This window comes from Crocodylus porosus, unplaced genomic scaffold (assembly GCF_001723895.1).
Source record: "Crocodylus porosus isolate Cpor-Errol unplaced genomic scaffold, CroPor_comp1, whole genome shotgun sequence".
Classification (NCBI taxonomy): Eukaryota; Metazoa; Chordata; order Crocodylia; family Crocodylidae; genus Crocodylus; species Crocodylus porosus.
Window position 1 is genome coordinate 170,192,425 of NW_017728906.1, and position 15,906 is coordinate 170,208,330.

The following is a 15,906-nucleotide window of genomic DNA, read 5'->3' on the forward strand; positions in this document are numbered from 1 at the left end:
CTGGGATCCTATGACCCCAGCTGACTTCCTGCCCTTTGGGCAAGGAGCTGGACTCGATGATCTCCCGAGGTCCCTTCCAGCCCTAATGTCTATGAAATCTATGAAATCTATATGCCTCCCCAGTTGTGGTAGTGTGAAAAAATATTCTGGCAAAATTTGGATGTGTATTGATAATCAAACCCTCAACAGCCGCACTACAGTAGACCAATACACCGTTCTCCAAGTGCAAGATGCCTCGATTGTTTGTTGGGAAGCCAGTGGTTCTCAGTGCTTAATCTGTGGAGTGATTATTACCAAATTCCGCTAGTGCAAGAGGATAAAGAAAAAACAGCTTTCATCTTCCCACTGGGATTCTACCAATTCGAGCAGATGCCCCAGGGAATCTCTGGTGCCCCCGCTACGTTTCAATGATTTAATGGAAAAGGTAGTGGGAGATATGAACATGACCCAAGTGCTGGTACACCTGGATGACCTCATAGTATTCGGGAAGATGTTAGAGGAGCATGAGGAACGGCTGTTGAAAGTCCTGGATCGATTGCAAGCTGCTGGGCTTAAGCTTGTCCTGGACAAGTGCCAGTTTTGCCAGACGTCAGTCAAATACGTTGGACATATAGTGTCTCAGGAGGGAGTCAGCACAGACCCCGATAAGATCAATGCCATGGCAATGTGGCTCAGGCCAAGGAACTTTCAGAACTTAAGCAATTCTTGGGGTTTGCTGGGTACTATAGATGGTTTGTCCAGAACTATGCCAGATTGGCAAAACCCCTAAATGACCTCACTCGGGGATATCAAGTAAGAAGGAGCCAGATCTGAAGTAAAGGAGCTCTGTCTAAGGCAAGAGCAAGCAGGCCCCTGGGTTTGCAGGACCCATTAGAGTTATCTGGACCACAATGGGATGAAAATTGTGAATGGGCATTCAGAGCCCTCATCCAGAGTTTGACATGTGCCCTGGTATTAGTTTATGCTGACCCACACGGCCCTTTGTATTGCATACAGATGCCAGCCTTGAGGGGTTGGGAGCTGTACTATACCAAGAGCACCAAGAAAAATTAAAACCCATTGCTTTTGCCAGCCAAGGTTTAGTAGACAGTGAAAAATGTGAAACTCGGTACCCGACACAAGCTAGAGTTCCTTATGCTCAAGTGGGCAGAGACTGACAAATTCAAGGACTACCTGTAGGGGACCCAGTTTGAAGTTTGGACTGATAACAATCCACTGATCAGTGTGCTAACAAGTGCCAAGCTGAATGCAACAGGGCACCATTGGGTAGCTCCATTGGCCGATTATCGCTTCAGTTTGCATTATAGAGCAGGGAGGAGAAACATATATGCCGACACTTTATTGCAACAACTGTATAAGCAGGAAAGAGAAATAGCAATCGTAGATGAGGTGCAGAGCATCTGTGGTTTAGAGGAAAGAAGAACATCTGAGGTAGAGGGTCTACCTGACTGTGCAGCAAAAGTGCTGGGCCTGCCACCAGACAGTGTCCCATGGGCAACGGTGGGTTTTGTGACTCTAGGTCAATCACCACTGCCATGACACAATGCAAAAACATCAGCAATATACTAGTAGCCACAGATCACTTTACCAGGTATGCCCAGGCCTACCCCAAAGGGCCACCACTGTGGCAAAGGTTCTATGAGAAAAGTACTTTGTGGTGTATGGCCTTCTGGAGCAAATCCTAGACTTCGAAAATCACCTATTAAGAGAAATTTTCCAGATGGCTGGCATCTGGAAGTCACGAACCACTCCCTATCACCCCCAAGGGGACCCTCAGCTGGAGAGGTTTAACCAGACTCTCCTTAATATGTTGGGGATACTGAGGAATGAACAGAAGGATTGCTTAAGCCAACACCTAGCTTTTTTGATGCATGCGTACAAAGCTACCAGAAATTATGCCACTGGAGCCAGTCCCTACTCACTCATGTTTGGAAGGGAACCTCAACTACCGATAGATCTCTGCTTTGGGGTTGCCAAGGACCAGGATGAGCCTGAATCATATGGGCAGTATGCTCAAATGCTGAGAGAGAGACTACAGCGAGCATACCAGCTGGCAATGGAATCTGCCCATCGAAACACAGCCCAGCACAAGCAGAGGTATGACCTTCGAGTACATTCACAAGGCCTACAGGTTGGAAATAGGGTGCTGCTGAGGAACCTTGGGGTGATAGGAAAACACAAAATTGCCAATAGGTGGCAGCCCTCTCCTTACATTTTTGAAAGACAACTTGGGAATTTACCAGTCTACAAAATACGCCCCGAAAGTGGAAGGGGCCCAGAGAAGACTGTGCATAGGAACTTGCTCCTTCCAGTAGGGGAGTTGGTGGGACACCCATTGACAAGAGAAGGGGTTCATGAGTCCCCACAGAAAAGTACCACAGAGCAACAGATCCATTGTGCAAAGCAGGGAGGGCATGAGCTGACAGGACACTGGCATGAGCCCAATAGTGAATCCGAAGAGGACTATTCTGAAGGGCTAGACCTAGATACTGGGGTTGCCTGGCATCACTTGGAGCCTAAGAACACCATGGACCCTAGTGTGGGGCCTATACCGGGGGGTTCCCCTCAGTCCAGGGAGAGTATTAGCCCAGTTCAGAATACAACAGGAGTCTCCTCAAATCCTACTTCAGGCAGCACTGGTGCAGAACAGGAGGGCAATATTAACTGGGACCAGGAGTTGGAGTCCTCACGAGGTCAGGGTTGGGGTCCTGATGGCACTGAAGAAGTTAGCTCCAAGGAGATAGTGCTCAATACACCCCAGCCCATTCAAATAAGGAGAGGAGTATCCCAGGTGACATACGATGCCCCAGGAGTCAGCAACGAGGTCTCCATTTCTTCACTGTGGAAGTACTAAGGGACTAAGACGGCATCCAGCCTGGTTCGCTGGGACGGCGAACCTTGACGCAGGGGAGGATGTAGCAGCATTTAAAAAATGGACCCACCTGAAAGAATGGGAAGGGCTGCCTGGCAGAGAGACAGAGTTTATCCCAGCGGGGACACTGTAGGCTCTGAGGGCAAGTGAAGCTGTTTTGGAGGCAGCCCTCTTGGAAATGGGAGGGGTGACGTAACCCCAGCAAAGTTTTGAAAGTGAGCTGTTAGCAAAAGCCCGGGAAGGGCTCTGGGATAGGATTGGCTGAGAGGCTTGGATAAAAGAGGGGAGCAGTTTTCCCATGGGAGGGAACGAAAGAGGGAGAGGGGCAGAGGCGGAGAGGCAGAGGCAGAGGGACAGGCTGGAGACAGAGACTTAGAGAGGCAAAGGGACAAGCTGGAGACAGAGACAAAGTCTCAACACAGTGGCTCCTCAGAGAGCCCCTAGGAGTGCCCTGGGAGCAGCTGAAAAGGCTGCCATGGGAGAGATACAGTATCCAGTTCCTCTCTCCAGCCCAAGCCTGCCAAGGCAGGATCAGAGAGGGGCTGATTGTGTGGAGACTCCAAGCCAGGAAAGACCCGTCTGCAGCCTGGTGACCGGCTGGGTGAGCATAGCAGAGCTGGGGGGGCGAGGGGGGGAGAGAACTGCTGGAGTCTACCCTGTTTTCCCTGATAGGTGAGGGGCTCCAGGGGCAGGAAACGCCCAGGGAGGGGCTGCATTTCCCAGTCTGTGAGGCTGTACAGGACAGGAGAGTTGCTACAGCCTGTAGCTTAGACACTGCTCCCTGCTGAGCCGGGGAAGGGGGTCAAAAGCAGGGGAAGGCTGTCTTGCAGGGACTGCAGAGGAGGAGCCGCTGCCTGATGCCCAGAGACCCTTGCTGCTCGGAGCCCCCAGGAGCACGGAGACGGACATCAGCACCAGGGAGCATCCACAGACCATGTGCAGGGACCCAGACAATTCTGCTCCCTGAGACACCCCGCCAGGGGCAGTGCACGCGGGATCCCCAGTATACCATGTGCAAGTCAGAGACTGTGTAAATAAGTTCTTGAGGGTTTATTAGTTGGTATATCAATGTGTTTATTTAATGGTTATTTGTTATGTTGTAAATAATTATATCTTGTAAATATTTTGAGAATTGTCTGTGAGGGTGCTTGATTGTAAGGGGAGGCTCTCCGCTCAGGGGCACTGCAGCAGCTTCCCAGGAGGGCTGGGCAGGGCTACTGGCTACCGGCTATCCCAGGATCCCACTATTCAGGTGAGGGCGCATGTTGTGTCGCGCCCAGGATTACACAAGTAGACAGTTAATCTCCAGAATACAAGGTGCTGGTTGGCTAAAATTGTACTACGTTCTCCATTAAGTATAACTGAGGAAACTTAATTGAAACCTACCTCTGGAACTGACACGTGTCATTTTTGATTGTTAAACCAAGGTTCTATTTCAGCAAATGTTTCTATGCTAGTTACTCATTCTGAATATTTGAAGTTAAATATGCAACAAACTGATTTCAGGGGCTCATAGATTCTGTAACCTTGGAGGTAGGGATGGGAAAGAGTGTATCTCAGTTTGCTTTTGGAGAGCATTATCAGGAGAAAATCTTTGTATGCGAAGTCATTTGGAAATGAGAGATCTTCCACTGTTAATCCCCATTTATCTATATGGTGGATGTCATTTGGGAAGGAAGTATCCTGCTCCCAAGTTCCAGCATCTTCAGACCATGGACAGGCATTACATTCGTAGCATTAAATATGCCCTGGTAGCCCTGCAAGGCACAAGTGAGTGTACATCCATTCAAGCTTCTTGTAATGCTACATAAAAGGCAAAAGCAATACAAAATATTACCACTTTCAAAAGGGGACTCTTTGGTAGGGCTGTGTTTTATAGCAATATGTGTAATGCCTGTAAAGTTCCACATAGCACTGCAGGGGTCTCAAGGACCCTCTGCTCTTCTGCTCCCCTCCTAAGCAGGGAAGGAGGGACGGGGAGAGGCTTTTTCCCCATTAATACATCCAGGGGTGAAGGTAGCCCTGCTAGGGCCCTGCTGCCACCACTACCATTTCATAAGCCCCTACAAAAGCCAGTTGCAACTCTGCTGGCCAGCAACTGCCCAGCTGCCCAGCTTCACCAGTCCTAACCTTTGGTTAGCTCAACTCCACCAATCAGCTGCAGCTCTGCCAGCCACAGGGATTGCATGGCGGTCCATTTCTGCCAAACAGCTGATCAGCTGGTTGGTGGAGCAGGGTGATGGCAAGTGTGGGGGAGGGTTAGGGAGAAGAAAGGTTGTCAGTGATCAAACCCCTTTGTAGGTGGTGGAACCTCAAAAAGAGCCCCCGAATGCCCCCTGGCTGAAGAGCTCACCTCTGAAGTAATTTTGTTGATGAAAGGGGCTAGATTGCCTGTATGCATTATAGTTTTGTAGCACTAAAATTGCCAAATCACCCTGTAGCATTACAAATGAACACCTCTCCATACCCTCAGTAGATAAACTGTTGTTTTGTCTTGTACCTTTGGGACCTGCCACCTTCATATCCTGGATAGTCTTTTTTTGGAATGGGCAATAAACATGAAGATTGGAGTTTTTTAATTCCTTAGCAGGAGGCAAAGGATAACATTCTTACAGGAGCTGACTGTCATTCCAAATTGTCTCCATTTATATCTGTATCACATTGTGCTTTAAATACTTGATTCTTTTAGTTGCAAACATGAGGGAATTTTGATTTCTTCCATACTGACCAAATACTATTTATCAGACTATGTACAGCACAAGTCGGTTTTATTTTACATGGTAATGACAGATTTAATTTGGTTAATCATATTCTAAAAATCAAGTACTCTGATGCTGTAAAATATTTTATGTTTGATATGGTTGGCTACAAAAGCTTTTATTTTGCTAGGGCTACATTGTCTGTAGTCTCAGAGTATAAGTTATCATGTGATTTGAGATGAAGAGTAGAGTCATTCATGGTGGTTAGGCATGACATATGACATAATTTTACATTCTGTCTGCAGGTGTGATATTAGATTCTGCCAGTCCAGACACCTGGTATCAATGTTTATTTTGTCATTGGTTCAACAGAATCTATGTGTACTAAAGAAAACTTAGCATATAGCATGGATAGAGGAAAAAAGCCCTAATGTATCAAAGGTGGGCTAGCATTAAAGAATTTGAACTATTCACCCAACTATGGAGACAATAAAATGGAGAGAGAGGTCTCTCTCTTATCTTTGGTTATAAAGCATATGCAAAATGCCATGTTTGGTTTTGTTGGGCCAAGTCTTAGCCCTCTGATACACATTACAATTATGGCACAAATAATATTTTAATCACAATATAAATTGTAACTTGCATGCATGCAACCCAGTTTATGGCACCATAATATGAAAAACCAGCCTCAAATATGTTCGACATATAATGAGGAACATTTTTGTGGCTGGTTTGTGTCATGCCTAAAATCAAACATGTGGTATGTACCTTTACAAACTCACAATGATTTTAATATATATTTACCATACCCCCTATTAAATTAAAGTTAATTTTGCCGAAGGAAATCTTTTCTCGTGCTACATGCTTCTGTGCTTACTTGCTTCTGGAAAAGACATACTCAGAGAGAGAAGGAAGAGATATCCTAACTAGTTTTTCTTTTGCCATTCTAAAGAAGCATAGATTTTGTTATGCGTTATAGGAGTCTTCAAATAACTGGATTGTTTTATAGATATGTTCCAAAATTTTGGAAGGCCACAGTCCACAATTAATATCTTGAATCAATCCAAGATGGAACCACTCAACTTCAGAATTAGATTCTAGAATGCATCTTCTGATTAGAGTTGTTAACATGTAAACATGGACTCCTCCATGTGATGTGCACCATAATATCTGGTGCTCCATAAGCTATCCATCTTGGACTGAAGTAATTCATAGTGGAAACATAGTAGTTTAAAGTTAGGCAAAGTAGTCAAAAGGACCAAACAATGTCTAAACATACTGGTGGTGTACTATGCTAGTTCTGTTATTCACATATTTATATGTTTTTAATATAATTTTTTACCTTTAAACAATTATGTGCTATGTTCCAGAGAGATGGAAGACTTTTATGGACTTGTGCAATAGCTTGGTCCATAAACAAGTGAACATAAAACAAGTAGATGATATCTTGCTCAATGCACTGGGAATAGTGCTAAACTATTCCACCCTTCCAAATGTTTGATGGTGCTTCTTGTAAGATGGTTCATTGTATCACGGGAGTTAGCAGTTTGCTTTACTCACTAAAGAGCAATGAGATCCACTTCATGTTCTTCTTTCTGTTTGCTTCATCATAATCCAAATAGGTTAATCAAATTTTAAAATAAGGGAATTGAAATTCAGCTAATCTCCCCCCTAAACTCTACATTTTAAAGCTCAGAAGTGGCATGTTGACTTCTGAGGTTTACATAACACAGGCAAGCAGAATGAATGTCAAGAACTTCCTTCAAGTAAAATCTTTATGGGTATATATTAGAAACCTCTGTGCTTCCCTCCAACTATTCCTGAATACATCATTCCTGAAAGGCTCTGGGTGCTTCATGCAGGGTTCTCAGCAACCAGTACTCCCACTGTGTCAGCAGGAATTGAAAGCGCTTAGGATCTCAAAAGAAATAATCTGTACCTTGCTGAGTCAAGAGCAAAGTAGGCTAAGTGCAAGAAAATTTAAGAGAACATTTGGTGAACTAAATATAACAAATGTATTTTATGAAGATGCTTCAAAATATAATTTGGCATCTAAAAATATGAAACAGAAAATTATACCCCTTCTTTTCTTTGAGCTCTCCCAGTTTAACAAATGCTGTTTTTAAAACCTTCAAACATTATTTGAGACATAATCCTACAGTGACTTAAATATCTGATGCTATGAAAAAATGCTATGTGGTCATATGTAGATTCCTTATGCTAGTGGGCACTTAGTTTTAATGCTATTAAATTTCTTTGGTGAGTAAAATAATTTAAATACTCTAAGTCAAAACAACACAATGAAGCTCTAATCAGATTAGTTTTAGAATGCCCCTTTATGTGCCTACTATGTGGTTTTTACTAATACATTATGAATGTTTGTCAAAAGCAAATGCTATGTTGCTAGCTAAACTGCTCACAAAAAGCAAAAATTGCTCTTATTTTCCACAATTATTCATACCATAATAGGCATTATAGGGAAACAAGCTAAAAAATATCCTCTGCTTGATGTGAAAATCAGTACTAAGCAACATGGCTTGGGTTGAGATATTTGAAATTTGAAAATGTTAAGACCAAACCACAAAATCAACAAAATGTAAAAAATTTTACCATTGCAAAATGGCATTAAGAAATATTTGAATATCAAACTCGAGAAAAATGTGATGTGTTAAAAGACATGCATATTTAGAAAACGAGGGGGAGAAAATGGTCTAATAGTTTGTAAAGCCATACATCTGTTTGTTCATTTTCTCTGGTTGAAACTATTTGCTGTTTGATCAAAAGCAACTATACAAAGGAGTTTGCTACTTTTAAGAACATTCCTTCCAGTAATGGTACTATTAGAGAACAGGCAGAAGAGAGGATTTCTGAATGGAAACCCTCTTGACAATTATGGTAATCCAATCCATAGTTGGTTATTTGTCCATATGGCTGATGTGCAGATATTTTTTTTTTCTTTTGCTTGTCAGTTGTTCACATTTTCATATTCTGTGTAAGTTTTGACTGACAGCTTTATACTAGAATAGTGCAGCTGTAATCTAAAAATAAATTAATTTCTTCAGCTAACATACTGTTCAACTGCTTAAATGAGTTATTATACTATGCAATTTACAAAAGATGCAGATACAAAATAAATCTATGACAGCTATCATCAAATTCAACTGTAGCCATACACTGTTCTATAGAGGATGGAATGCAAAGCTTTGGTCTTACAAACTCATTATAATACTGAGAAAATTCCTCCAAAACACCCCAGCTCACTAGAACAGTGCTATTCCACAGTTAGAACTTGAAAACACATACATATCACTTAACCCACATGAGTTAGTCCTGGTTTCATAAATTTTAAGCTCAGAAGGAATCATTACTTCATCCAGCCTAACCTCTGGCATAATGAAGTCCATAGAATTGTATTAAACTCAGTAAGTGGTGTTTGACTAAACTTACGTCCCCAAAAGACATAAAAGCCTTGACTTGTGAAGACTGAGTTGCTCGTGTGAATCAGGTTATTCACATGTATGCTATGCACAGAAATAAAGTGTTTGAGATGTTCAAGTGTTTAGATCAGGGTCAGCAACACCCACCACGCGCGCTGAGCATGGCAAGCAAGGCCATTTTCCTCGGCACATGTTGGGGCCAGGGAGGCAGCAGCTGTTTGCAGCCTCCCAGCTTCACCTAGCCCCAGCTCTGGGTACCTGCTGCCAGCCAGAAGCCCAAGCTGCTCCCAGCAGGCAGCTGGGATGTTGCAAGTCCTGCTGGGAGCAGCCCAGGCTCCATGGCTATCAGCAGCTGCCCAGAGCCAGGCCAGATGCAGCTGGGAGGCTACAAACAGCTGCTGCTTCCCTGCCCCAGCCCCAACAGGTGCAGTGCTGGCACCTGCTGCCTTTCCAGAGCCCAGGGCTGGAAGATGGCTGGGGCCTGGTCCGGGGCCAGGGGTGGGAGGGCAGCAGCTGTTTGTAGCCTCCTGGCTGCAGCTGGCCCTGGCTCTGGGTAGCTGCTGATAGCTACGGAGCCCAGACTGCTCCCATGGAAGGCCTGCTGCAAGCAGCCCGGGCTCTGCAACTATCAGCAGCTACCCAGAACCCGGGCCACCTGCAAACATCTGCTGCCTCTCTGCCCCGGCCCTGGCCCCAGCCCCGGGCTCTGGGGAGGCAGCACATACTGGCAATGCTGCCCTCACCACTTCTGAAGAGCAACGTTGGAACCCGGCACAGCAGGGCACAGTGGGGGGTGCAGAAAGCTGCCTGCTCCAAGCTCCCCGCTACCCTGCCACACTTCCACTGTGTGCACGGGAGCAGAGTGGGCAGCAGCGCAGAGTTGTGCCCCTCTCTGCTGCCCCCACCTTCAGGGAAGTGTGGCAGGGCAGCTGGGAGCAGGCAGCTTTCTGCACCCCCCACTGTGCCCTGTCGCACCAGTTTCCAATGCTGCTTTGCAGAAGTGATGAGGGCAGCACAGCAGAGAGCATTGCCGGTATGTCCTGCCTCCCTGGGGCCGGGGCTGGAGCTGGGAGACAGCTGGGGGCCAGGGCTGGGGTGGAGAGGCAGCAGATGTTTGCAGCTGGCCCAAGTTCTGGGTAGCTACTGACAGCCACAGAGCCCAGGCTGGGGGACAGGGGCTTTGGGTAGAGGGCAAAGGTCATAAGCAGGGCTGGGGGGCAGGGGCAGCAGGGGAAGGGGGGAAGGGGCAAGGGGCTTTGGGTGGGCGGCAAAGGACATGTATCTCCTGCACTCTTTTTGTTTTTCTAGCATGACAGCACTCCAGCACCTTCCAAGATAGGCATTGTGGGGGGTTTCAGCACTCCAGCCAAAAAACATGGCCTACCCCTGGTTTATAAGATGCAACCTTATCCCTTTTTTCTTCTAAAGCTAGAACTTAAGTCCCCCAAGGCTCTGTCCTTGGACCCATATTGTACAACATCTTCATTAATGATGTGGACATTGGAGTCAGAAGATCTCCAATGACACCAAACTGGTGTCATCGGAGAACTGGCCAAGGTTCTCCGATGACACCAAACTTTGGGGCAAAGCATCCACACCAGAAAACAGGCAGACAATCCGGGATGACGACAGGCTCAGCAAATGGGCGGATGAGAACCTGATGGTATTTAACACTGAAAAATGCAAGGTTCTCCACCTTGGGAGGAAAAACCTGCAGCATCCTTATGGGCTCGACAGTGCTATGCTGGCTAGTAGAAGAAAGAGACTTGGGGGGTCATCATTGACCACAAGATGAACATGAGCCTGCAATGCGATGCTGCAGCTAGTAAAGCTACCAAAATGCTGGCTTGCATCCAGATATGCTTCTCAAGCAAATCCCGGGACATCATTCTCCACCTGTACTAGGCCTTGGTGAGGCCACAGCTGGAGTACTGCATCCAGTTTTGGGCTCCACAATTCAAAAAGGATGTGAAGAAGCTTGAGAGAGTCCAGAGAAGAGCCACGTGCATGATCTGAGGTCAGGAAAACAGACCTTATGATGATAGGCTGAGAGCCATGGGACTCTTTAGCCTGGAAGAGCACAGGCTCAGGGGTGATCTGATGGCCACCTATAAGTTTATCGGGGTGACCACCAGTATCTGGGGGAATGTTTGTTCACCAGAGCGCTCCAAGGGATGACGAGGTCAAATGGTCATAAACTGCTGCGAGATCATTTCAGGCTGGACATAAGGAAGAATTTCTTTACTGTCCGAGCCCCCAAGGTCTGGAACAGCCTGCCATCGGAGGTGGTTCAAGCACCTACATTGAACACCTTCAAGAGTAAATTGGATGCTTATCTTGCTGGGATCCTATGACCCCAGCTGACTTCCTGCCCTTCAGGTGGGGGGCAGGACTCAGTGATCATATGTGGTCCCTTCCAGCCCTAATGTCAATGAAATCTATGAAATCTTATATAGAACTACAGCAAAATTTTGACTGGGATGTTCCAGTGCCCTTGCTGGAGTTAAAACCCAGGGGTTTCAGGTTGGAGGGCCTTGCCTCTCTGCTCAGGGTCAGACTTGTTGCCACCTTTGGGATCAGGAAGGAATTTTCACATTTGGGGTTAGCCTGATATGGACTGTGATGGGGTTTGCCTTCCTCTGCAGCAGGGGGCATGGGCCTCTTCCTTGCATCTCTTGAGTGTATTTTAGCAAGCCTTGCAGTGGTGGGACACTAACAGTCCTTTTCCTCTGGCTTTACCTATGGCAAGTTAGAGTGCTTTTGGTATCTTTGAGCAATGTACCTTGTAGTTGTATAGTTTTAAAAATAGGTTAGACAAGAACTTGTACAGGATGATTTGAATGGGGATGATCCTGCCTCAAGCAAGGAGTTAGGGTCCCTAGATGACTTCTGGAGGTCCCTTCCAGCTCTACTTTTCTATGATTCTACAATTGGCTTAAAAAATCATAGAGAAAGGGTGTTGTTCAGCTTCTGGGTTTTGAGCCTTTAGGTTAGACTCAAGTCATTTTGTTTTTACCTTTTTCATAACAAAGAGAAATGGAAAAATACTGAAACAAAAATAGTATGTAAAATTCTTGTGTAATCAGAGGAATCCAGTAGCACTTAAAAGAGTGCTAATATCATGAAACCATTGAAGACCTAGCAACACTACATCCCACTCTATTTAGTTTGCTCATTTGCTCAACAAGTCAGTCATAGGTAAGCCCTGTAAAATGCAGACCTACTGTCTCTGTTGGCAATGCTAGAAACCTGAAGTGTGCTATAGCCAGGCAGCCCAAAGCTAGGAATATGGCCTCTCCAACAGAGTTTGGACACACTGGCCCTAAATGGCATCACCCATTATAAAGAGATAGTTATTATTTATCATAATTATTTTTCATTTATGTTACCATTATGTCTAGGATACCTAGTCAGGGAACAGGACCCCTCTTATGTGATGTGCTGGGCATGGAACAAAAAGGCCATGCCCTAAGAATTTACAGTGTGAGATGAAAAAAGGAGATGGATACAAAAAATGTGGGATTTCAAAGAAATGAGACAATATTAATGAGCATGATAGGCAGTGGGTACAAAACTTAATACAAGTTAATTTTACAAGTTAATAATCATTACCATGATATTCATATGGTACAGTTTCAGTCATGTTGTGACAGATTTCACCAAGAATATTCTCCTACTGAAAACTAAGCTAGTATATGTTCTTATAATAGCTGAACAGCAGTACAATACAAAAACAGAAATAATGAACTGACAGTCAAAATGTCAGTGAAGCACAAGGAAATCATAGACAATGTATAAGCCAGTGAAGTGCTTTTCTTAACTGGTCAGAGAACCACTCACAAAGGAAAACTAACCACCTACCAGTTCAGGAGTATGTTATTAGGACTTTTTGGGCTAAGTACAGACCGTAAAAAAGCCCAAGGCAGAACTGATTCAATCTTTGCAGGTTTCTCAAAGGTGCAAAACAATGGACCCATAACAAACTGAACTCATGTTCACTTTTGAGTTGGGAAAGGCAGCCAGATGCCTCCACTGGCCCAGGTCAGAAGGCAGGGGGCACTAGAACACATTTCAGCCTGCCAGCCATAGCCAAACCCAGCTGAGCAGGGGTCATCCTTTATTGGCTGCCCAGCATATGCCCCCAACTCCATGCTGTCTCCCAGAAGGGGAAAAGGAGCCCCCCATCCAGATGCCAGCCCCTGCAGCTGGGCATCTGCCCATACTGGGGAGGCATGCCTCATGGGGTTTCCCCTGCCACAGCCTGAGGTTCCCTGAGCTCCGGTCTGCCCTGCCATGACATCAGAGAGGCATTTCCCCCACCCCCTTCCCCATGCAGTCAGGTAGCAGCTCAGCCTTGCCCCCACAGGAGGAAAAGAGGAACTGTCCCTTGGGAGGTGCCCCTGAGCTGGGCACATGGGGGGAGCCCCATGCCTCATGGGGTTTCCCCTGCTCCAGCCCAGGGTCCCCTGATACTTGGTTTGCCTGCCTACATGGGGGAGGTGGTGGTGAGCAAATCCCACTCTGCTCCCATGGCAGGGCAGACCAGGGCTCAGGGGACCCCAGGCTGGGGTGGGGGAAACCCTATGAGGCATGCGGCTCTCCCCTCTCCCCCAGGTAGGCAGACTCCTGGCTTGGGGAGGACAGTATCAGTTTGGGGAACTGATCCCTGCCCTCCCACCTGTAACGATGGGGTTGAGCCTCAGCCTAATCATGAAGGGCAGAGGTTGGGGGGACAATAGCCTATGACTACTGCATGGTAGCATCAGGTGGCAGGAAGTGTGATGCAATACTACTATGCAGTAGTCATGAACTACTGCACAGTCAGAGTCACAAAAAAGCCATTCCTTGGCACAACTGCGCAGTAACTTCAGTTACTGTTCAATCACTTAGTACTTTTTTATACGAGTACTAAATGACCGCTCAGTAATGACTGTGCAATCAGTATCTCATGTACGTGCAGCCACTAACACCAAAACACCTTAGTCCAGTTTAACAAAACCTGCCATGTCTGACTGAAGTACAATCTTTAACTTCTCTTTGAATAAATGATCTCTCCTAAATCATCTCACCAGTCAGTTCTGCAGTTTTGGAAATCTGATTGCTCTATAACAGGCATTATATTTTCCCTCCTTAACTTTGTTTGACATGATGGTTTGTGGTTTCATTTATCTTTTCTTCCCCAGAGCTGCTGAAAAAAAAGAAAATGTATATGCTGTACAATTTTTTTTCCAACACCTGCTTATGAAAGCAAAATGAAGCTTTCAGCTCCTAGGTGTTTTGGGATATGGAGATGGTCACACAGTAAGAAGACCATGATTGACTGGGCAGTTCTTGGATGGTCAGTAACTGCTGATGTAAAGCTTTGGGAAAATCTATATTGCATTGTCATGACTGCAGCAATGACTCATAAAAAATCAGAAGACCTATATAGCCAAAGACCACTTAAGTTGATAGAACTGTGGCCATAGGGTGTTCATTTGGGGCAAAATTCCATTTTCTTTGTTATATATCTAAGCAAATGACTAAGTGCTAAGACCTCTAGACAGCACATTCTACCCTCCATGACTGCACATGCTCATAAGAGATCCAGTATAGCTGGGCATCTCCCTAACTCCACAAATTCTATACAAGTGAAACTTTAGTTGAAGAAAAAACACAATTATCTACAAGGGCAGAGTTGGGGAAAGGATTCATTCAACATGAAATCTATGAGTGTTTCAGAGATCAATAGCCAATATTTCTCTCTTTAAATGCTTTAACTCTCTGAATTCTTTTTTCCCTTTAAAATTTAATAATAAAAGTCACTGTCCAGTGTAGAAATATTTTCCAGGGCAAATCTTTTGTCATACAACCTACAATGCTTAAGGAACAGCAAAGTAAATAAAGGGCAAAGGGGGCTGGAGTTACATTGAAATAGCTGTGCAATTAGAAAATTTCTTGTATGCAAACAAAATCTTGGAATCGACATCACACTTTAGGTCACTGAATATGAACCAGTAAAGGACATAAACTAATGGACAATAGTGGGGATGGTAGAGAGCTTTACTTTTCCCTTAAATTCCACCTTAAATTTTACCTTGTTATTAAGCAAGCTGTCATTCTCCTGTTTCCACAATGAGTAAATTTGCATGATCCATGTTCAAAATAGAAGTTTAAAATGTGTATTTAATTTAAATTACTTTTAAAATCGTATGAACTGAATTGAAAGAGGCATATGTTAATGGTAATAGAAATCAAGAAGACTCCTCTTGGGAAGGATAAAAAGTTTTGTCCTGACTAGTCTGCAGTTCTGACTATCTTTGTTTGACTGTTCTTTTAGTCATTCATCTAGCTAATTGATAGCTTTAAATGTATTTGGACCCTTTTTTGTATTTTGTTGAGACATTCCTCAAACGTGCTTATCAGCGAATAACAAGTTAAGCTGCTAGCTAAAAGGTAGAAAAAGTGAGTATATAGTTTTTATCAATGGGTATAACGCATCTGGAGAAAATACTTTACATACGGAAATGTTAATATTCTACACCACATGTCTTAAAAGATGCTGATATAAAATCTTTATCTTGAAAATACTGAGGGGAATCTCCATCAGGTGATGCTTCTTTTTTTTGAGCCTACTATTCCAACATTATTTTCCAAATGTATTTCTTACAGTTACATTGCTGTAAATTACATTGCACTTAGCTTGTTTTATTTCTTAGTAAAATAGAAGTGGAGAAGTTCCACAGCTGATGTAAATTAATTTTAATAGTTCTGTGCAGATAGACACAAACTGAAGACTGACCAAGTACAGACATTACACTTTTACCAGTATAAATTATCAGAAACTGGTCTATACCCATAACAGAACAGAAGATTGGCGCACCCAGACTGGTTTTAAAATGGTGGAACCCAGTTCAAG